The sequence below is a fragment of the Bactrocera dorsalis genome, chromosome 5 (genome assembly GCF_023373825.1).
Source record: "Bactrocera dorsalis isolate Fly_Bdor chromosome 5, ASM2337382v1, whole genome shotgun sequence".
Lineage (NCBI taxonomy): Eukaryota > Metazoa > Arthropoda > Insecta > Diptera > Tephritidae > Bactrocera > Bactrocera dorsalis.
This window is the reverse complement of record NC_064307.1, coordinates 36,571,714-36,596,938: the sequence shown is the minus strand read 5'-3', so window position 1 is coordinate 36,596,938 and position 25,225 is coordinate 36,571,714.

Genomic DNA, 25,225 nt, shown 5'->3' with positions numbered 1-25,225 from the left:
AGTACACTAGCTCCGATTCTAATGTTTCGTCAAAATATTCCACAAGCACAGAGAGAAATGGATAAACAGAGACCGCTTTATGTATCAATAAACCTGGTTTATGGTTAAGTAGTTTAAAATATGAGCAATCTAATGATAAATATGCTTTGAAACACGTTTTATGATAAAAGTATTATCTCAAAGCTTCAGGCTCAATTAGTTCGTTTCTATCACAACATACCTACGTTACTCTAACGAAAAGTTTTGATTGTTGCATTTAGGTCTTATATTCATGGCTTTACTATTACCTTTCTTAATAATTCTTCGATGAAATAGTAGAAAATAGAGCAATATTCACAGCTTTATTATATATATGAATCCAACACAACAAATACAAAAAATCGAAATATTGAGTTTACACTTCAATGGATGCCGAAATGTACAAATTCCTAATCGTTAGCTAGGAGAACCACGTAATTGTCTGCTCGTCAAGCAAAAAGCTCGTTTTAAGCGTCAGTGAGAATAAATTGTTGCTGCATTAGGGTACTTATGCTGCTTTTTGAAGAAATGTAATTTCTGAACGTGGGTACTTTGACGAGACCCGCGGAAACTGGCGGAAAAACTTGAAACTGGTTACAAAATCTGGCAAGCAGTGCATGATACAGCTTCATGAGTTATTATTGGAATGTGTTTGATATGTAGCATTCATATCAAATACCAAAATACCTTTAGCTTATTTCTACTTGGTAACTGCAGCAGGATATTCTTGGAAGCTAATGCATGTAAAAATGAAATGCATCCATAAACGTCTATGCACATGAATCAACTAACATGTTCTTTAAATAGCTTCATATTTGATGGTGCATAGAGGTTAAATATCCGCTCTTCAAATAGAAGTGACATTTAAATAGCTACACCGTTATACTGGCTACTGACTCATATTTGCACGTGTGTTCAAAATCCCAAAACCAATTTACTTTTGCCAGCGTAATTGCATTCCGCCAGCGACAAGTCTATTTAAATACAGATGTTAGTAAAGCGTGATTTTTTAAGAGCTTGATAACTTTTTTTAAAAAAAAACGCATAAAATTTGCAAAATCTCATCGGTTCTTTATTTGAAACGTTAGATTGGTTCATGACATTTACTTTTTGAAGATAATTTCATTTAAATGTTGACCGCGGCTGCGTCTTAGGTGGTCCATTCGGAAAGTCCAATTTTGGGCAACTTTTTCGAGCATTTCGGCCGGAATAGCCCGAATTTCTTCGGAAATGTTGTCTTCCAAAGCTGGAATAGTTGCTGGCTTATTTCTGTAGACTTTAGACTTGACGTAGCCCCACAAAAAATAGTCTAAAGGCGTTAAATCGCATGATCTTGGTGGCCAACTTACGGGTCCATTTCTTGAGATGAATTGTTGTCCGAAGTTTTCCCTCAAAATGGCCATAGAATCGCGAGCTGTGTGGCATGTAGCGCCATCTTGTTGAAACCACATGTCAACCAAGTTCAGTTCTTCCATTTTTGGCAACAAAAAGTTTGTTAGCATCGAACGATAGCGATCGCCATTCACCGTAACGTTGCGTCCAACAGCATCTTTGAAAAAATACGGTCCAATGATTCCACCAGCGTACAAACCACACCAAACAGTGCATTTTTCGGGATGCATGGACAGTTCTTGAACGGCTTCTGGTTGCTCTTCACCCCAAATGCGGCAATTTTGCTTATTTACGTAGCCATTCAACCAGAAATGAGCCTCATCGCTGAACAAAATTAAAGCGCGAAACACATTTCGAACCGAACACTGATTTTGGTAATAAAATTCAATGATTTGCAAGCGTTGCTCGTTAGTAAGTCTATTCATGATGAAATGTCAAAGCATACTGAGCATCTTTCTCTTTGACACCATGTCTGAAATCCCACGTGATCTGTCAAATACTAATGCATGAAAATCCTAACCTCAAAAAAATCACCCGTTATGTATGCATGAAAACATAACCTTTCAAATTGTACAAATCGGTAGACACACACATAAACTTTCAGTAAGTAAAACAGTATTGATCTGCTGCTCATGAGTTGTGCACAAATACGAAACCTGCTCTTGGAAATTATTAACAAAAGGCGCCGTGCGTCATGTCGGCGTCGGTAGGTGGTGCTCTCGTGAGTAGTGTAGAATGCGGATTGTAAGAATAATATGGTATGGCATAATATGGTGAGTGTGGTGAAGGTTGCGTGTCAGTGATGTGAGGTTGAGTCGATGTGCTGCGTGTATTGAGGTCAGGGGAGGATGCTCATTTATAGACAATTTGTTATCATTAATTAGGTAAGATATTCTCAGCGATTTCGAATGTGATAATTGGAATGGGAAAACTTTGAGTATAACGAAGTGTGAATTATATGATACACGTAGATAACACATATACCGTCACCAAAGCATCACATTTACCACTTTTTTGCAACATTTTGCTACAGAGTACAATAGTTTTGTTCACCTAACTGTTGTATCGTTAGGTGAACAAAATTATTATGCTCTGTAGCAATACGAGTATGTTGCAAAAGTATATTTTTAAGCCGTTTTTCGAGAATAATTTTCGTGGAGGCAAGTATCGCGCACAAGTTTACAACATAGCGGTTTATAAACTAATAGTGAACCCAAGAAAATTTCTACCGTTAATGCTATTCTTTTTGACAAAGGTTTGTTGTGTTCGGAAGTGGTTTAGTTAATTAATAGCTGGAGTAAATAACCTTTGCCAGGTTTATTTAAGCAGCCAAGTGAATGCAGGCACAAATGAATGCTGAAAAATTTGGGTATTTAAGTTCAGAGGTTTAAATATTCAATTTTGTAAACCATTGACTTCATATTCATTAAACAACAATGAAGAGGAAAAAAAGTAATACACACAACTCAACTTAAAGTTAAGGTAAATATTGAAACCTTTCGGTGCTATATATCTTGGATATAATAATTAACAGTCTGAGCCACTATAAATAGATGACGTTATTAGAATTAAATTCCTATGGTTACTTAGCCCTAACCTTCGATTTATATCAATTAGAGTGAAGCAACTGCTGTTGTTGTGAAAACAAAAAATGAATAAAAAGAGTTTTCACGTGTTGATAAACTATTGCTTTTTGAAGGAAAAAAAATACAATTCTTGCTAAAGAAAGAAGTGCTATAATGCACCATCTCATACAGCATTAGTTATTCGTGAACATTTCGCCACATTTTCTACTTATATCGTGCCTCAACCACCGCATTCGCCTGATCTACTTTCGCGTAAATTCTGCCTAATCAGCAAATTGACATGAACTCTCCGAGGACACTTCCTTGACTCAATTGAGGATATAAAAGCTGAATCGAAGAAGGGTCTGATGACCATCACGACGGAGGATTTTTCTCTTACGGAAACGTTTCAATTGATGAAACAATTTTTGGCGATGACTGGTGGTTTCAACGTTTTCAAAGTGGTCGTGAGGACAAAAATGACGATCAACATGTTATCCAATCAAAATCCGTGATCACCGGAAATTCCATCGAAACTGTGAGTGAATTCATCAAAAATCAGCCGAAATCATCAAAATTCATGGAAATGGAATTGAATATCTTCAAACCATCGATTTATCGCATTTTGACCGAACATTCGGGCTTATGTAAGGGGTTTGCACGGTTTGTTCCGCACAAATTGACAGACGATCAAAAATTGCTCAGAATCCAACATACGAAGGACATCATGTGATCGATTATTTGACCAAAAATCACATTTTAACCATTAACCATTCCTCGTGTTCACCTGATATGGCACCGTGCGACTTCTTTCTTTTCGCAAAAAAGGATTTGTTCATGAAAGGAAAGCATTATGCAGACGTAGAGGCCACTCAAAAGGCTTGCACCGTCATACTGACGGCCATATCGGCCAACGAGCTAAAACACTCGTTCGACATGCTTTTGGACCGTGCGAAAAGCTGTATTGAAACAGAAGAAGACTCTTTTGAATAAAATGAATTGATTTTGCCAAAAAGAACAATTTGTTCTGTTTTTCTTTTAAGTCCTCTTTACTTTGAAAATCTCCTTGTAAGTGCTATGATGGAAAATTCGTTGGCATTAGTGTATTGTAGTGGGAGGGATTATTTTGTAGGAGATGAAATGGACAAAATTCACCTCGCAATTTGATCACAGTAGTTTTTACGTATTATATAATTCACTCATCCGAGTGAACTGCACACAATAAACCGCTCCAAAGCATAGAATAATGTAACAACCTGGGTTATGGCAACTCGGCTTAGAAATTTTCGACATCTCCCGTACTCTTCAGGTGTAACCCTCAGCGGTTAAATCCTGTTCTTTATTCTAAAAAAAAATGCACTCTAGAAAGAATTTTCGTCTAATGATAAGTAATTTCATTTGAAACATTGTATTTTGACCGATATAAATGGTATAAAGTCAAGCCCTGCAATGCCTTCCTTACTATAAAAGGTTGGGCTTAATTATAGATCATTATATGAGGGTAGGTATGATTATTATTCAATTCCATCCATTTTTACACTCATGACGAGGGGCTAGAAAGACATGTCAGCAAGTGCGATTTATGTTTATAGCTTTAGAGGTTTGTATGATACGTATTTTAAACTTTTTAAAACCAAAACAAAAGAAAGATGATCATAATTCTAGATTCCCTATCCCGAATTGCAGTTAAATATCTTAATACACATAAACTAATACACAAATGTACTTACACTATTTATACGCACAAAAAAGCTCGTAAACTCTAAAGTAGTCGAATTTTGCAAATAATTAAATAAGCAAAAACACGCAATACTTTCCTCTGAGTACTAGTTGTGAGTGTTGGGTAATAATGAAAATGTTGAAGGGCTCTTATATGAGCATACTTCATTCTAATGAAAATAACTCCAAAATAGCTTAATGAGAGGAATTCCGCACCAACGGAACGACGAAATGCTAGAGCTCAAACAGCCACAGCTCTTTTTCCGCTTACAAATCGCGTTCTGAGCGCTGTGATTTTTCATGTTCAACAGTAAATATGCCATTGAAGTGGACTTTTTGTTTACATCCAGTATATTTAGTAAACTCATAATAGGATTGTATATATGTACATATGTATGTACTATTTGCTCAGTTTTGCTTTGATTTATTATGTTGCTCTGGCTGCCGTACTGACCCTCCGCCGCGTTCAGTTGAGCTGTCGTGATGGGGAGACATCTCACACAGAGTCTGTTTGCATATAGCTCGCCAGCAGCATCAGTTTGGTGGTCGGGCTTCTTATTTCCACTTGATAGTTTTTCCGCATTTTGCAAAGTTTGTCACCACAATTTCAGTCGACATTGAAGTCGGCACTCAACTCAAATAGTTTGAGTTATAAAAATCCTGCAACTGTCAACCACTTCAATGCCTCAAGGATACTAAAGTTACAGATTGGGAAGCCTCGGTGGGCTGGTATGAGCGGGACCTGCAATGAGCAATACTTCTGCTTGTACATTTAATTGAAGTTATCTTAATGATTATGCCGTTTCGCTGTTCTCGCTTTTAAAGTGCAACCACAGCATTGCGTAAAAACCATAATTCTTCCCTTAAATAACTACGAATTTATCACCAATAACCCAAAACCGTCCCTTGCTTTACACCACAAAGACCAAATGGCGCCATTTCCGGCAGCAGAAGCTCGCCACCAAATCAGCAGACATGATTCGATTGCTGGTATGCTTATGAGTGCCCATACAAGTGCCTGTGCATGCAACTGTGAGTAAGCCTGAGTGTAGCAATGTACCCAGCAATAAAGACTCAGTTAAAATATCCGTTGGTTTTAAAGGTTGTAGTTTTCAAAATTAGTAAAAAATTTGAATGAAATTTTTTCAACTTTTTAAACGATGAAGTCTGTGCTGATATTAATACTGACATTTTTCCTTAAAACAAAGGGTTGAAGAAAGCTTAAGTATGTAGGTGATTAGAAGTGGCTCAATTTGGGTAAATTTTCACTTGTTGCCCCATTTGGATATCATATCTATCATAGGGCCTAATCTCATCATCCCACTTCATCGTTACCCTCTAACCCTTTGGTGCTCTCAATGAAAAAATACTGACATCCATTATGCTTTTTGGGAACAATCATTCAAGGTTTGTTGCTTGATAAATTACAAGTACTTTTTCGGTCGGGCTTTTAGCAGAGCTGGGCGTTCACAGACAAAGCCCCATTATAGCAGCTACAAATCTGTTTCTGCTAATTCTAGTAGATCTGGAGTTCCATTCCTGTCACGTTTGAACCATATCTACTCTGTTATCTTGCAGTATGTAATTGAGTTCCATCTGCCCTGAGCTATTTGTTTTAAACGTTCCCAGCGAGTTCGGCATTCACTCCGCCTCAGATTCATCTAAAGCGCCCCTTGCTTTGTCAGCACGTTTGACTTTTCGTTGCTGAAAATGTTCATGTGACCGGAAATCCAAATTTTGGACAAGTGGAGTTGACCTGCCAATAAGCTAAAGCCTTCCTGCAGTTTTTGACTCTGCTGGCATTAATCTATGGAGTCGACCAGGCCAGCACTGCTGCCTGGCTATCCGTGAATAGTATGTGGTTGTTTTTGTATTATAAAATGTTCACCAAGAAGATAAGTAACTATATATCTTTTTAAGTACACGTATAAGAATGTTTGTATATACGAGTATAAGCGCTCTTCGTGATACATCCCTACATTATTAAATTCAATTAGCAACATTAACGACAACTATTTTTATGGCCGGCAATCAGCGATCACAAAGTTATAGGCTATGTTTTACTTCCTTAATACATTAATGCTATTAAAACATATTTTCTTCTACTATTTTATACAGATTATTTATTGCTTTTTGTTAATTCAATCGGGAAATTGGCCCCTTATGAGCTAGCAATTGACTTATGTTCACTCCTCCCACTCTCTTCCTGATGCACTTGAACTAGAAATGACGTCAACTTTAATAAAGAGTCCCAAGGCATACTCCATTCAATGTTAACCAATTTTGCTTTTATGCTGAGTAATGTCTTGTCTTTTTTTCAGTACACTAATGTGATTGATTTCGTTTATTTAACTTATTGATAACCAACCGGCTGGCGACTAATCAAGTTATTGCAGAAAATAATTCATGTTTACGCCTGAGTACACATCATGACAAAAATACTTGTTAATGGTAACCGTGTATAAACATAGTCTTCTCTTCTAAGTACCGAACATTTCATGTTGTTACTACTTGCATGGATTAAAGCCGGGGTATATCTTCAGGTACATATGGCCTGTTAGTTATATGCCCTGTCATTAGAAAAATACGCGCTCTCAATTTTATTAAGATAACTCAAATATTGACCGCATATGTATATCGGTATAAAGTCAAACAATAGTATAGATATATTTATATTAATTATATGGGGGCTAAAAGATGTTTTGACACCATTTATCTTTTGGTAGCACACAGATATACTACTATCAGAGGAGGATTCTCTCTGAATTTTAATTGTAAGCCTGATACATTAACCTATATTTTCAGAGCTAGGGCATGAACAGGTTATTTGGATTTGGGCAATTTTTGGACAAAACCGAGTTTGAAATTATGTTATATGGGAAGTAGGCGTGGCTGTAGTCCGATTTCCCCCATTTTCACACTGTAACATAAAAGTGTCAAGAGGAATAATTTAGTGCTCAGTTATGGCACATTGTAGGTATAGGTGAGTCAATGACGTTTTGTGGGCGTGGCAATGGTCCAATTACGCCAATCTACGAATTTGAAATTTTCTTTGTACTAAGGAACTTACGTACCAAGTTTCGTCAAGATATTTCAATTTTTACTTAAGTTACAGCGTGCACAGTCACCCGGATTTCAACTCATCTCTTCATCGTCATCATTTGAATATACATATAGTATATAACCATATATCTATCTTGCTTAGTTTTCAGTGATGCGTACAATCGTTATGTGAATAAAACTATTCTACTCCATAGCAACAGGATAAATATTATTGGCTCGTGGAGAAGTGAGACTCCCTACCTTTTTGCTTCAGCTTCTCTATAGAATTATAGCGCGATGCTTCTTTACTCCCTCCTCAATGTTTTGAGCTCCTTATAAGTAAAAAAAATACAAATAAACTACATTAAAAAATGTCAAAGGCGGTCAACACTCGCTTTAAGCTTCCTTTTAAGTTTCCATGGAGAAGTTATCTGCAAGTGATGGTGCGAAAATGAAACAAAGGCAATAGCGCCAGAAAAAATAATTGTGGTGAATAAAAGTCAACAACAGAACACTGAATTCAAATGCTGATATGACCTCGCCGATTAACATTTGAGGCAAGTTTACTATTTAATTTAAATTCTTTGGTTCAAGTACCTATTGTTATGGCACAAAGTGAGTGCTGGCATACTATTCAAAAGAATTCTGGTATGCAGCTCAAGCTCTATCATTTCCCTGCAAATAAATTTACGCATACATACACTCTTGTGCATTTACACAGGAATATCAGTTTAAACACAAGTATTGGAACCCCAACCTTATGCTGAAGTACACTCGCTTTGGCTTATTCAAGTTATATTACTATTATTGCGGTGCCGGATTCAAAACGATTTGTTCTGGCTTGGCGTAAGGAAGCTACCGACCCGTCATACATACATATCTGACATTTAGATGCAACCTTCACACACACGAACACAAACTGCGGCGGCAAAGCGAGTGCCATTATGCCCAGAAGCAAGCTTAGCAGGAGGCGCTTGGATTTATCATTGCTGCTGTGTACTTAGCTAACAGTATAAAAAATTCGCTTAATATTGGAATATAAAAGCTTTACTGCTTCACATTGTTATAGTGTTTTTATTAAAGCTGGCAATTGTGATTTGTACATATATTAAAAAAAGAAAAATAACACAAAAACTCGCAATCGGCTTATCTTTTCATAGCTCGCTGTGCTATTGTTGTTGAGAATATTATTGCTATAGTGGAATATAAAATTTAAGTCAACTATAATTCATTAGCATTTCTCAAGACATCTCACTACTAGGCAGCTAAGTTAAGCTTAAACTGACATAAAAATCAAACCGTTGAAAGATAGAGTAAGACAAGTAATGTTGCTTATTGACCGATGAATCGGCATAAAGTTAACCAAAAGTTCGAAATTATTTATGCTATATATTTGTATGTATATATAGGCGAAGTGTTGACCCGATTTTAGCTTGAAGACACTATTTTTGCAAAGTTTCACTTCAATAACTAAATGAATATTTGATTTGTATGCAGTAAAGTGACAGAGGCAGATGGAATTTGAAAGATTGCTATATAGGAAGTAGGCATGGTTGCAGTCTGATGTCATCCATTTCGACAGCGTTTCATAGGGATAGGTTGGATAACCATGCATAAAGAGTATAAAATTGTTATTGATCTTGAGTACAGGAGACACCAGACAACCGTATTAAAAAATAAAAAGCTTTTTTTGTTAGCAAGGATGAACTTAAATTATGTGTGTCGAAATTATAAATTCAGAGTTGTAATTTGTTGTTTCTAGCGTAGAGAGATCAGTTGCCATTCGCAAGGCAAATTCCAAACTCGGCGGTTGCTCATCAAATCGATATTTTGAGTGCCCAAAAACGTTAGATTTTACGTGTTAGAGTTCGCATTGTCGTGGTGAAGAATGATCCGTCTTTGGCAGTTTGTTTTTCTGAAACCAGCAGCAGAAACCATTTGCTTAGAAGTCTAAACCCACACTGATGGCTTTAATCTTTCACACAAAACGCTCGATAGAGCCTTGTATGCGACATTTCAGTGGCTTATCCCACGGTAGTTGGCGCAGTTTATGGGGTCTCCCGTTTTATGGATTAGGTAGAGCACACTTAAATTCTAATCGTTAGGTATGTTTTCATCCCACCGTATTCTACAAAGAAACTGACTCATGCTCCTTTTCAGTTCTTCGCCGCAGTGCTAGTGATAAGCGGCGTCATCCCAATAGACCTTTTCGCAAAGGAGGGAAGACAACTATGGCTATGGAAGAAAGACAGAATAGAAATACACATGGCCACAAGACAACAGGCGAGGAAGCAAACTCTTGAACTCTAGCAAGATCGGCGGACAAGGGAGAGCAAAGGAAGATGGACGGCCAAACTGATTAAAGAAATAGAGAAGTGGCACAGTAGAAAACATGGCGAGGTTAATTACTATACGAGTATAACACAGATGCTCTCCGGTCACAGGTATTTACGAAAACACCTATACCACTTAGGAAAAGCAGAAAGCCCAGCTTGTATTTAGGGAGACGAACCACTAGACGATGCAAACCATACCATTTTCAAGTGCCAAAGGTGGATAGAAGCCCGAAGGACTGTACAAAACAAAATCGGAGAACTAAGTGCGGAAAATCTCTTAGAAAAATGATATCTAGCAGCGAAAACTGGAAAATAAATGCCTCGTACGTGGAACATGTTCTACGCACTAAAAAAAGGGACATGGATGCGAACTCCCAATAGAAGACGAGCCAAATAGCTTGATGCTGGCTAAAAAACCGTAGGCATCCCTGGACGCAGGGAGAGTAGAAATTGACCTGTAATGGGTCCATCTGGGAAACCTTGCCCTGAAGTAATGCGAAAGCGGTCCCGGGGTAGGGGAAAAAATTCCATGATAGAAGGGGGGAGTGTTTTAGTGGGTACACCACTCACGTAGGATGACGATCCCTATATGGTGCATTTTAAACCCTCCTTTCGGCCTAAAAAAAAAAAAAAACATCAGCTCCATTGTTATCCATTGGGGAATCATGTTCAGCAGGATTTCAGCTCTTTTCTTTTTCTATCCGCAAATGCGTCTCGCTTCCCTCTTCAACTCTCGATATTGTGGTTCGATCGTAATGTTGCAAGGTAGGCAGTCTGTTTTCTCTCCGCTGCGTCACGACATTGCTCATCGCACCGGCTGTTCTTCATGCCGTCCCACAGTTCCCTTATACCAAGTTGTTGCGGCTGTCTGTTGTGATTGCAGCTTTTCGACGTCGAACCTTCTTGTGTTGTTGTGGTTGGTGGGAATCTTGGCTGCAACAAGATAGTGGTCCGAGTCGATGTTAGGACCTTGGAGCGTACGCTCGTCTAAAACACTGGAGACGTGCCTTCCGTCTAATAAAAGCTTGATGAATTTTTCCATGCTGGAATCCAGTACTACAAATAACCATATTGCGGGCCCCGGCAAAGTCGATCAGCCTCAACCCATCTTTGGTCTCATCGTCTTTCTCTCTCGTAGGGGCGTTGGCACAAATCATCGATATGTTGAAGAACTGCGCTTTGATGCGGATTGTGGTTAGTCGTTCATCCACCGGAATGAATGATAGTACTCTGCGACGGAGTTTCTCTTCCACCACGAATCCCACTCCAAATAACCGCTCCTTAATATGGCCATTGTAGTAAATGCCGAAAGGACCTACTCCTCGTCCTCTATTGCAACTAAGCTAGAATCTCTCAAACCATCAACAAAATTACTGAGAGATTTTATTTTCTTGGTTTTTTCTGGCACTTATTTTCAGAAATTAATAGTTGAAATATGTATAATAACTTTTTCTTTCAATAGTTTCCTCGGGTAAACACAGTTTTTATTCAACAATTTTTATACTCTCGCAACAAAGTTGCTAAGGAGAGTATTATAGTTTTGTTCACATAACGGTTGTTTGTAAGTCCTAAAACTAAAAGAGTCAGATATAGGGTTATATATACCAAAGTGATCAGGGTGACGAGTAGAGTTGAAATCTGGATGTCTGTCTGTCCGTCATGATGTCATGGTGAAACTTGGTACACGTATTTCTTGGCTCCATAAGAAGGTTAAGTTCTAAGATGGGCAAAATCGGCCATCTGCCACGCCCACAAAATGGCGGAAACCGAAAACCTATAAAGTGTCATAACTAAGCCATTAATAAAGATATTAAAGTGAAATTTGGCAGAAAAGATCGCATTAGGGAGGGGCATATTTGGACGTAACTTTTTGGAAAAGTGGGCGTGGCCCCGCCCCCTACTAAGTTTTTTGTACATATCTCGGAAACTACTACAGCTATGTCAACCAAACTCTATAGAGTCGTTTGCTTCAGGCATTTACAAATAAAGTTGAAAAAATGAAGAAATCGGATAATAACCACGCCCACCTCCCATACAAAGGTTATGTTGAAAATCACTAAAAGTGCGTTAACCGACTAACAGAAAACGTCAGAAACACAAAATTTTACGGAAGAAATGGCAGAAGGAAACTGCACCCAAGCCTTTTTTTTTAAATTGAAAATGGGCGTGGCGTCACCCACTTATGGACCAAAAACCATATCTCAGGAACTCCTCGACCGATTTCAATGAAATTCGGTATATGACATTTTCTTAACAAATTGATGACATGCACGGAATATGGGTGAAATCGGTCCTCAACCACGTCTTCTTCTAATATAACGCTATTTTGAATTCCATCTGATGCCTTCTCTGCATAATACAATATATACATTAGGAACCAAAATAAAAATATGTAAATTACGGATAATGAAATTTCGATTATCACTTTATCATGCGAGAGTATAAAATGTTTGGTGACACCCGAACTTAGCCCTTCCTTACTTGTTTTTTCATAAAAATGATCTTTTTTATTCGAAAATTTTAGAACAATATTGTAGAGTTGTTAAGGAATGATATAATAAAAAAATTGATTTTTTGAAACCCGTAAGCCTATGTAACCCCTCAATAAAACCTTGTACTAATTTTCTTGGCCCTCTAGACTGGTACTGCTGCTAGGCGAAATCGGAATATTGCCACGCCCACAAAATACTGTTAATCGTAATATATATATCGTATAATACCCTTCACAAATAAAAAATTTTCCTTGCAAAAACCAAATATTCAGCGTTCAGTTTGTACGGTCGGAACAATTTCTTCGACAATTATACTTTTGCCATACCAAATTACGTGAAGATATCTCCTCAGTTAAAAATGTTTTCTATATATAGACTTCACTCCGATCGTTCCGTTTGTATGTCAGCTATCTGATATCGGACACATTATTACGTTGAAAAGATGTTCTCTGAATTTCATTACTATCTTAGGGCACTCAGGTCCGCAAATTCGGTACACAAGGTATATAAGGTACTATTTGTATAAAGTTTATTCCGATAACTTCATTGGTGTATATTATAAAATGAAGAAAATATATGGATTTTGAAATCTAGAACTTTCTGAGGTATGAAATTTCACCTAAATTTATTTAATTTTTATTTCGGCGTCTATGAAACTCTTCTCTGTCATCTTATTCATATAATTTAAGGCTTTTGATGTATTTATTTAGTTAGTTATCGGTCTTTAAGTGGATACTTACCTTAAGCAAAGACTAAATATTTCAGGAATTTCACAACAGTACAATATTGATGAACATGACTGCCTCCAACCTTCGCCCACTTTAAGCCATCTTTACCAGTGAAGAGTAATGAAGAGGTATGTCGTCTTCATTATGCGGTTTGCTTTCTTGGAATGCGTAATTGTTAGAAGTCAATTTCAGGAAATAATTTGCTTTGTTCATTCATTACAAGCAGACAAGCAATTTGCGTTTCATGCTGTCATTATGACAAGAAAAGCGAAAGCGAATTGTAAAAACAAAATCGGAATTTACAACGCTGTTAAATATCACCATTCAAGAACAATGGGGAAAATGGCGCCAATGCCGAAAATGACAAATAAATCGAAAGGAAAATAAGATCACAAATAAATTTAATCACACCACGAATTAATATATTTTACTTGGCATTAACGCGAAGCCTTCCAACGCAGAAAAATGGCAGAATTTATCTAGCCAATAAACAGTGAATCAGAAAACTCCCAGCCTCTTGCGAATCGGTTCCACGACAATGGATGCATAATGTTTCTTTATATTCATGAACTTTTTTCAATTGAACTAAAAATTAATAGAGAAATGTGACGAAAACATAATTTATACATTTTTTGTTTTTTTTCTTTTATGAAATAGTAAAAGCCTTTATCACAACAATTTAAATTTCACGCGAAAACCGATTCGTCGAAATATTTTTTACAAGGTTAGTATGACTGTCAATCAAATTTTCAATCAAATATTCAACGTTCAGAATGTTAAAAAGGCTTTCTCTCTTAATTGTTTGACGTTATTGGTGAAACTAGCCAACTCATTAGCCTTACAGTTTCTTGCAATATCGCTGTAGCCAGGTACACAAACCAGTAATAAAGGGTGATTTTTTAAGAGCTTGATAACTTTTTAAAAAAAAAAAAACGCATAAAATTTGCAAAATCTCATCGGTTCTTTATTTGAAACGTTAGATTGGTTCATGACATTTACTTTTTGAAGATAATTTCATTTAAATGTTGACCGCGGCTGCGTCTTAGGTGGTCCATTCGGAAAGTCCAATTTTGGGCAACTTTTTCGAGCATTTCGGCCGGAATAGCCCGAATTTCTTCGGAAATGTTGTCTTCCAAAGCTGGAATAGTTGCTGGCTTATTTCTGTAGACTTTAGACTTGACGTAGCCCCACAAAAAATAGTCTAAAGGCGTTAAATCGCATGATCTTGGTGGCCAACTTACGGGTCCATTTCTTGAGATGAATTGTTGTCCGAAGTTTTCCCTCAAAATGGCCATAGAATCGCGAGCTGTGTGGCATGTAGCGCCATCTTGTTGAAACCACATGTCAACCAAGTTCAGTTCTTCCATTTTTGGCAACAAAAAGTTTGTTAGCATCGAACGATAGCGATCGCCATTCACCGTAACGTTGCGTCCAACAGCATCTTTGAAAAAATACGGTCCAATGATTCCACCAGCGTACAAACCACACCAAACAGTGCATTTTTCGGGATGCATGGGCAGTTCTTGAACGGCTTCTGGTTGCTCTTCACCCCAAATGCGGCAATTTTGCTTATTTACGTAGCCATTCAACCAGAAATGAGCCTCATCGCTGAACAAAATTAAAGCGCGAAACACATTTCGAACCGAACACTGATTTTGGTAATAAAATTCAATGATTTGCAAGCGTTGCTCGTTAGTAAGTCTATTCATGATGAAATGTCAAAGCATACTGAGCATCTTTCTCTTTGACACCATGTCTGAAATCCCACGTGATCTGTCAAATACTAATGCATGAAAATCCTAACCTCAAAAAAATCACCCGTTATAAAATAACTTGCTGGAGAAAAGAAGTCCTCCTATCCTCTCACTAGCCTTGAGCGCACTCTGACGGTGGATCCGGTCTCGAAGAGTAGATAAATAAAACCAGTACGGTTTTTACGGGAATTATGGAGAAGACGTACTCATCAGCCCAGTTGCATGCAATGCTAAGGTACCTGTGAGCTAGCTCGTACACGCTATTCAGAAAATTTTCCTTAATTATGAGAGCTACGTCGTTCGCGTAGACAAACACTCGGCAGCCAATTTCCATCAGCTGAGATGATCATTGACAACCATGATCCAGAAAAGCGGCGAGGAACATCCCATTGTTGGATATCCGTACTCACATTTCGTTATGTGCACGCACTACCTATCATAGAGAAGTTTGAAGATGCGCTGCTTAAGGTTCAATTCAACACAAACCGATATTAACCCTCGACATCGAACGAAGGGACAAAAGTTTGCAAGGCAGTGTCCATTTTCTAATTATAAAGGTTGAAAAGGATTTTTTGAGACGTACTCTCATGAATCTCAAATGACCGTCAAAGTAGACAGGAAAGCATTAGGATTATAGACAATTACAGCGCAATTTTTGAATTAGCATTAGACTAATATATTTCGACCGAAATTTTATATCATAATATACCAGTTATAAAAATAGCCATTAGATGACTAGTTTTGTTTATGGTCCGTACTAAAAGTGAAGATTAAATAGCTGATTTGATTGCCCGAAAAAGTTTATCCGCCATCAGGGGCAACATCCATCCATTCACTTTATGGAAAATTTTGCGGAAGGATCTTGGTTTGCGGGCTTACAAAGTACAAATCTAGCGCGTCGCATGTTCGGTGTGTGGGTCCAAAACGAGTTGGCCACCAATCCTAAATTTCGCAAGAAAATTTTGTAACTTGACAACCTATGGTTGAATGAAAATGTTAAGAAGTTGTCACATTTGAGCTAATTATACTGTTAGATGTGCTCTATGGACGGAGGGAATTATTAGAACACATTTTTGAAAATAGCAAATTTTCCTAGCAAACATAAACAAATGACCGAAAGCGGTAGACGCCAGCTGGTGTCCAGCAAATGGGTATTTTACTTATAGTAGTAGTACCAGATTCCAGCATAAAAAGAAATCATCAAGCCACCTGGCTGTCTACGGATTAAAAAGCCACCAACTAGAACGTTCATGTTGTGATAGATGGAAGATATGTCTCCAGTGTTTTAGACGTGCGTAATTTACGAAAAGATACGGCGATTAACAGAATGTTTCAATACCGGAGCATCCTTTTGTAGAACCCTGAGATGTGACCATGTGACTGATGCCCAGATCATATTAAAATTATGCAGTGTCCACTCCTCCAGTCTGCTAAATGGCAGTGAAAGCATAACGGCAGAAAAGGTGAACACGATTCCCCAATTGATGAGGAGGGAGCTGACGTTCCATTGCCCAACCATGAAGAATAGTAATTACTCGTCTGAAGAACAACAAAGCCGCGAATTCGAAGACAACGGAACTGAAAAGGAGCATGAGTCAGTTTCTTTGTAGAATACGGTGGGATGAAAACATACCTAACGATTAGAATTTAAGTGTGCTCTACCCAATAGGGTCGGTCGATTCTGGATTTTTTTTGATTCGGGATTTCTAATAGTGCGGAAAAGTTGCCTTAGTACTTCCTGATTCCAATGCAACTTTTTGTTTTGAGATCGGATTGCATCTTCAACCCCAACTCCGGCCTTGAAATTTCGGAAATTCGCTTAAAATCGTGAAATTGTCTCCCTAGCGCCTGAAATACGCATCTCATGGCAAAATGTATAGCACAAAAGTTATTTGTCACGTCATTTGCTACCGAAATGGTATATATGATCATGGCCGTAGGACGAACCGTTCCCGAGATACGAGCGAAAAGGCGGCGCGCCACAGCGCAAAATGAAAATCGGCTTGCGGTCACACTTCTTGACGTTGATTTCGCCGAGTGCTATCACTCACATTCATTCACCTACGCCGTGTCCTTTGGCTTTCGGATAGGTCTTCACATAAATATTTTTTCATCGAGTTCCTTCACTCTTGTCGGTGATTTCGCCGAGTTCTATCACTTACATTCATTTCCCTGCGCCATACGACATGTTCGGACTGGTCTCCACATAAATATTTTTTCATCGAGCTCCAAAACACCGAAAGTATTGACTCTGTATATGGGCTGTATTTTGACGACCGCAAAGACAAGACACTTACACAAGTCAGCGAAGGTGAAAGGTACTACCACGACACTGTCAAAGAGGAACATATTTCTCTTATAGCGGAACCTGGTTGTTATTACTTTGGCCACGTCATCTCTCCTTCCGGGTCAGCTGAGGATGAGACGCAAGCTATATGGCAACATTTACAAGACAATTCAGTTATTGTGGAACATCTAGAAGTTGTCGGTGCTGATGGCACCAACACGAACACAGGTTGGAAAGGTGGAATCATTCAGAAACTAGAAGAAAGAATAGGTAGGCCATTACAGTGGGTTGTTTGTCTTCTACATTTCAACGAAATTCCATTTCGTGCTCTTTTCGAACACATAGATGGTGTCTCAAAGAGTCCAAATACATTCTCTGGCGACATAGGTAAACTGCTCCCTGATTGTGAGAAGCTTATCTCTATAAAATATCAGAAGCTGTTATTTCCGGTCAATGTTCCTCAGATTTTGCGTCGACGCATCCAGGTAACATGTGCAATCTCGCTGGCTCACCTGGGCAAATAGAATTCTGAGATTATACATTTCTACTGACAAACCAACAAAGGAAATAAAGATTTTGGTCAAATACATACTTACAGTTTACTCACCTTTATGTTTCTCAATAAGATTCAACAGTACAATCAAAGATGGCTCGCGCCATCTCTATGCTGCAATTCAAAGGTCGAGATACTTACCTGCTAAACTACGCAAGGTTGTCGATTCATCCATTCAACAGAATGCTTTCTTTGCTCTTCCAGAAAACATTCTCCTTAGTATGATGACTGACGAACGGACATAAGTCAAAAAGTTGGCCCTTGACCGTCTTCTGGCAGACAGAGCAGCAGAGTCTGACACTCTGAATGGAAGGGATAGATGTAATAAAGTGACAAAGCTGAATTTCAAAGCTAATAATTATTACGATATGATTATATATATGAATAGTCTTCCATTACCTTGACCTGTTCCACCAGTTCTTTGTTCAGTTTCTAACGAAGAACTCATAAAAGGGCTGTCGGGAGACACTGCAGAGGTATGGAAATTTAGTGAATTCCCCTCTCACACCGTGGCAGTCGAGAGAATCGTCAAACTGGTGACAGAGGCATCTTCTAAAGTTATTGGCCCGTGATCGTTTTATACGCTCTACACTGAAATCTAGGCAACAAGTGACAAAGTTTAGTACAAAATCTGATTTTATCAATAAATTTGACACAGATTCAGACTAAAACAAGCCTGACATATGGTTGGTTGGTTGGGTTGGGCTTGGGAGGAACCCGAAGAGCAGCCACCTCCACGCGGTGGGTTCTGGGTGACCAATACAGCTGAGAGCTGTAACAATTTTCACCTTGCGCTGTGGCGCGCCGCCTTTTCGCTCGTATCTCGGGAACGGTTCGTCCTACGGCCATGATCACATATACTAATTCGGTAGCAAATGACGTGACAAAAAACTTTTGTTTTATACATTTTGCCATGATATGCGCATTTCAGGCGCTAGGTAGACAATTTCACGATTTTAGGCGAATTTCCTAAGTTTCAAGGCCGGAGTTGGGGTTGAAGATGCAATCCGATCTCAAAACAAAAAGTTCTATTGGAATTAGGAAATACTAAGGCAACTTTTCCGCACTATTAGAAATCCCGAATCGAAAAAGGTCCGGTATCGATCCACTCTACAGCCCAATCCATAAAACGGGAGACTGCACAATCTGCGCCAACTACCGTGGGATTAGCCTCCTCAACATCGCATATGAGGTTCTGTCGAGCGTATTGTGTGAAAGATTAAAGCCCACTGTCAACAAACTGATTGGACGTTGTCAGTATGGCTTAAGACCTGGCAAATCAACAACTGACTAGATATTCACCAGGCGCCAAATCTTGGAAAATACCCGTGAAAAAAGGATCGACACATATCACCTGTTCATCGATTTCTGCTGCTTTTGACAGCACGAAAAGGAAAAGCTAATACGGCTGTGACTTTGAATCGAGGTTTCGGACAATGTGACTCCCCTTTGTCCGATTTCTTCAATTTGCTGTTGAAAAAACAATTCGAGCTGCAGAACGAAATAAGGAAGATACTATCTTCTATAAGGGTATCCAACTGTTGGCGTATACCGATGACATCGATATCATTGTCCACAGCAACCGCGCCGTTAGTTCCGATTTATCCAGAATGGATAAACAAACGAAGCAAATTGGTCTGGCTTGCACGGACAGACGAACAGACAGGCAGTCATCAGGATTTCAACTTTTCTTGTCTTCCTAATTATTTATTTTTATATAAGATTATATCTAGCTCACTTACTTTTAGGCGATATGTACAGCCGTTAGGTGAGCAAAACTATAACACTCTGTAGCAATTGGTTGCAAGAGTATAAAAAAATCGTCAAATTTCCATTATGGCACAGATGCCACTGACAGTCATACCGACATAAAAAAAAATATTCGGACGAATAGGTTTTCGCCCGAAATTTTAAGTAAAAGGTCTTGCCGTTTTTTATCCACAGTAGATCTGCGATGAGAGAATGCCATGGAATAAATTACAATGCTGCTCACTTTCCCATTTGGTAACCTATGTAGCGGTCATGTGCGGAATTGAATATAAATAGAAAAAGTTCGATGTTCACATTTTATCGTCTATATGAGGTCGCTTCTCCTATTGGAATCCCAAATGAAGGATCTGCTAAATTATATATAGTTTAACAAAAACTGCAACGTAATGTATATGCTTATACAGCTTTTTCTTTGACGCATTTGAAATTATTTATAGAAATTTTCCAATAAAAAATTTTTTCAATAAATAAAGGTTTTAATTTATATGTTATTCTTATTTAACTTTTTACTACTTGAAATCAAACAATTTCATAGCTTTCTCTCGATTCGTTTTTTTTTTTTTGATTACGTTAAAATATTTATACCAATCATTATCAACCACAAACTTTGGTATGTTCTTATTACTAATGTCAAATTATTTCCCCATAAAAAGGCACCAAAAGGTATTTACAGCCCTCCAGCAAAGTGAACTTAATTATTAAAGTATATTCGTGGGCATTTTCGGCATTCTTCACAATGCCACTGACTAACCACTTCTTCATTTAAGATTGCAAAAGCTGTGCTATTTAAAAATTGTATGCATTTCCAGTACAAAGCATTCTTCATTGATTTCCACAATCACAGCTCCTCATCCGCAAAAAAAATCGTGAAATTCCGTATTTTTGCCAAACTGCCTTCATCTCCCTGCAAAAATATTTGTATATACATACATGCTCGTCCATACGTGCGTGTGTATGTATTTCTTCAGTTTTGCTTTCGTTACTTTTGTTGTAATCGTGCACAATGTTGCATCCAATTGTTTTAGTGGCAACTAATTGAATATCGGCTATAATCGCGTAAGCGGTGTTTACGCCAATTAAGAAGAAGAATTGAATATCACAAGAATGTTGATGAATTGGAAAGCCATGTTAGTGCTTGTGTAAGAACGATCTGCAAAAAAAAAAAATTAAACAAAATTCGAAATTTAATTACTTTCAATTATTAAATTTAATATGAAAAGAAGTGAAGAAGATTTAAGTTCAGGTATAACCGATCACCGAACATATTATACTCTTGCATCTTGCAAGAATTAAAGCCATGGAAATACTTTAAGGTATGAAACCAATCATACCAATCACACAGCGTAAAGTTAGTTGGATTTTCGAAGATATGGATATTAGCTATAGCGGGGATAGGTCAAGTTCTCGCTCAAATGTATCTATTTTAGGCACACAGTTACACTGTTACGAGTAAAACACGTGAGCGCATTTTCATTAAAGTAACTCACATATTGGCCGACATATGCGAAATAAAGTCATCTGGAAGTACGATTAACTTTATAATTTATAACTCCAAGAAGATCCGACGTTTTCTAGTCAAACACTGTTCAGCGATGAGACTTTTTCCGGCACAACGGGCATGTAAACCAGCAAGATTGCCATATTTGGGAAGAAGAGCAAACTGAAGAGATACAAGAACTGAAATCTCATCCAGAAAAAACAACGGTTCAGTGTGATTTGTGGGCCGGTGGAAACATCGTTTTTTCATAAATGATGCCAGTTATGACAGTTAATGTCGACCGTTATCGCGATATGATAGCAGACTATTTTATACCTGAAATTGAAACCCGTGATCTCGCCGATATTCAACAAAACGGCGCCACTTCCCACACATCGAATCAACACTTCGGTCAGCAGATAATTTCATGTTTTGGTTAGGTCTATTGCTCACCAAGATCGTGTGATCTAATCTCAATCTATTACACTCTTTAGCAACATGTTGGAAATGTATAATAAATTGACTTATTTTTCAATTATTTGTTCTAACGTAAAATTTAATTACAATAACAATAACTTAAAACTAACCAGATGCCTTTAACAATTTTCCAATATAATAATTACTTCTCTGTTTGTTTGACATTTTGGCAATTATTTCAAAAGCGAAGTCACACCACGAAGACGCATGAGTTACAAAGAACTACTAGAAACTTCTTACAATAGTTCAGAGAAAATAGAACTCACTTCAAATGAAAAGGCAGAGAATAAAAAAGAGGTTTTAAGTACAGAATAATAAACACGTGTCTTTGTTTGGTGGTATTTTCGTATTATTCCTGGCAAATTATGCTCGTGCGGATGGTTTTTGTCGAAGCACAAAGGTACCCCATGACCGCCACATACATACTTGCATTGATATCATATGAACACAGCACACATACATACTTGCTTTCATATCATACGGATATTCTTTTGAAATTTATGAATCAAATACCGACTTTGAACTTGCGTACAGACATGTGACAACATCGCTTGTGAGTAAGTGTTAGGGTGAGTATGCGGACGCGCCCGAATATGTGAAGGAACTCTAATATGCGTGAAAGCTTTAGTATACATAAATAAAGACTTAAATCGAGTGGGCGCCAGTTATGTGAATCAGCCGAACAAAAGCCTTACGCTTTGTCGTTTGTATAGTGAAAATTTAGTGTGTCGTAAAACTGCCATTCCACTCGGAATACCTTCTGTGGGCGTAGCGTCGATTTGAGCCTCTTTATGCTCGTATATGTTTACGAAATTAATCCAATGGTTGTACACATTCAAGGAAATTGCTTCTCTTAAACTGATTTTTTGTTGTCTTAATGTAGTGTCATGAAAACTGTAAATAAATACAGACTTGCGTGATAAACGAAATATCGTAGTCAAAGTTTTTATATACTAAGTGATATTAAAGTAAGCACAGCATTAATTTGAATGTATAAGTTAACGGAAGCACAAGTTATCGTTGATAGAGAAGATGTCAGCAATGAGTCATGCATTTAAACGCAGATTAAAGTTGCCACTTCTACGCTTAAACCTCAGCTGACAACTCTAGCGAACATTCAAATACGGAAAATGCCAACTCAACACTAAAATAAAGAAAATTAACAACCAAGGCTAGGGGGTATGATTCGCCCAATGAATCCGGCTATGCCTGGCTATCAAGTGAATACTAAAAACAAATAAGAACTTTTTTATATTTTAATTTTTTGCTTCTTTCAGATTTTTGGTCTCTACGGTTTCCATAAAATAGGCAAATACTGGTTCGGCTGAAAAATGCTTGAAGTAGAAAACATTTTTGTGATGTTTTAAAACTTTTAAACAGGTTTAGAGGGATTTTTGTCCAAAATGTGTAATGATTGTAATAGTTAATACCATGAACAGCGTATAAGAGTATTAAGTTTTCAACGAAGTGTGAAACACTTAAAAATGTGCTCGCTATTACCCAAAAGTACCATATATGGTAATTAAAGGGTGATTTTTTAAGAGCTTGATAACTTTTTTTTAAAAAAAAACGCATAAAATTTGCAAAATCTCATCGGTTCTTTATTTGAAACGTTAGATTGGTTCATGACATTTACTTTTTGAAGATAATTTCATTTAAATGTTGACCGCGGCTGCGTCTTAGGTGGTCCATTCGGAAAGTCCAATTTTGGGCAACTTTTTCGAGCATTTCGGCCGGAATAGCCCGAATTTCTTCGGAAATGTTGTCTTCCAAAGCTGGAATAGTTGCTGGCTTATTTCTGTAGACTTTAGACTTGACGTAGCCCCACAAAAAATAGTCTAAAGGCGTTAAATCGCATGATCTTGGTGGCCAACTTACGGGTCCATTTCTTGAGATGAATTGTTGTCCGAAGTTTTCCCTCAAAATGGCCATAGAATCGCGAGCTGTGTGGCATGTAGCGCCATCTTGTTGAAACCACATGTCAACCAAGTTCAGTTCTTCCATTTTTGGCAACAAAAAGTTTGTTAGCATCGAACGATAGCGATCGCCATTCACCGTAACGTTGCGTCCAACAGCATCTTTGAAAAAATACGGTCCAATGATTCCACCAGCGTACAAACCACACCAAACAGTGCATTTCTTGAACGGCTTCTGGTTGCTCTTCACCCCAAATGCGGCAATTTTGCTTATTTACGTAGCCATTCAACCAGAAATGAGCCTCATCGCTGAACAAAATTTGTCGATAAACACATTTCGAACCGAACACTGATTTTGGTAATAAAATTCAATGATTTGCAAGCGTTGCTCGTTAGTAAGTCTATTCATGATGAAATGTCAAAGCATACTGAGCATCTTTCTCTTTGACACCATGTCTGAAATCCCACGTGATCTGTCAAATACTAATGCATGAAAATCCTAACCTCAAAAAAATCACCCGTTATATACAGAAATGATCATCAGCATGACGAAATGAGTCGATTTAGCCAAAACCGTTTATCAGTATATACGCAAGCTGGTCTCTCGGTCTGTGAGATGTTGATTCAAAATTTTTTCCCTGATTTTTTTTCTCAAGAAGCTGCTCTCTTTTTGTCTAAATCACCGATATGGAACAACTATAGCATATTGTTTTCACATACAAACTGTTGTTGTTGTATGCAAAAATATTTTATGCAAGGAGATTTATTCCCGAATTTGACATAGATGATTGTCTAAGGCAACGATTCAACCTTCGAAGAAATCTTTTAGAATGAAGTACTATATCAGAATCATGAATGCATGCAAAAACTTTTTTGTTTGCTTTTGCACTAAACAAGTAAATATTCAACTTTGAAGAAGAGAGATTCTAATAAAAATTGATTCCTATACAGAAAAGGGCTGAATGATTTTTTTTTTCAATGAAACATTCTTTTAAAAGTTGTTAAAGTACCTAGAACATCAAATAACCTGAGCATTCAACAAGCGATTTACACATTTTGCATTGCTCATACCACATGGTGTACTATATGCGCACATTACAAAATGATATGCTACGAACAAAAACCATTATGACATAATTTTTTTTACTCTTCAAAGGATTAAAATACCTTTTTTTATTTGTAATAACTTTATTGTTTTGAAATTTAAAACTTAAATTTTTTTTAAATAGCCAGCTTATATGAATTATAATTACAATGCATCAATTTGACAAACATGCAAACGACATAGCAAACAATATTATGTAAAACTGTATGAATGCGGACTTTTTTGATGCGTCAATGAACAATTAAATTAAGCCAAAGTGATTAAAGTATTAGTTCTCATAGACGTCAATTAACTATCACAAGTTCAGAACCAATTTTTTTCTTTTTTTTTAATCCTAATTAATACTATTTTTAGGTGTGTTTTCTTTTACCTAAATTCAGTTCGGAAATGGGCGGAAACAAACAATTAACTTCTTATGAGTTACAAGTTGTTTTTATTTTTGTCTCCCCACGTTCACAATTCACGCGAAATAGATATGACATCAGCTGTATTAAGGAACCGCCATTGCAAGCCTACCAAATTTACTCTCTTCCTGAACAAAGGCATTACTAATTTTATTTCTGTAATAGATAGCTGCCATATAAACTGAACGAT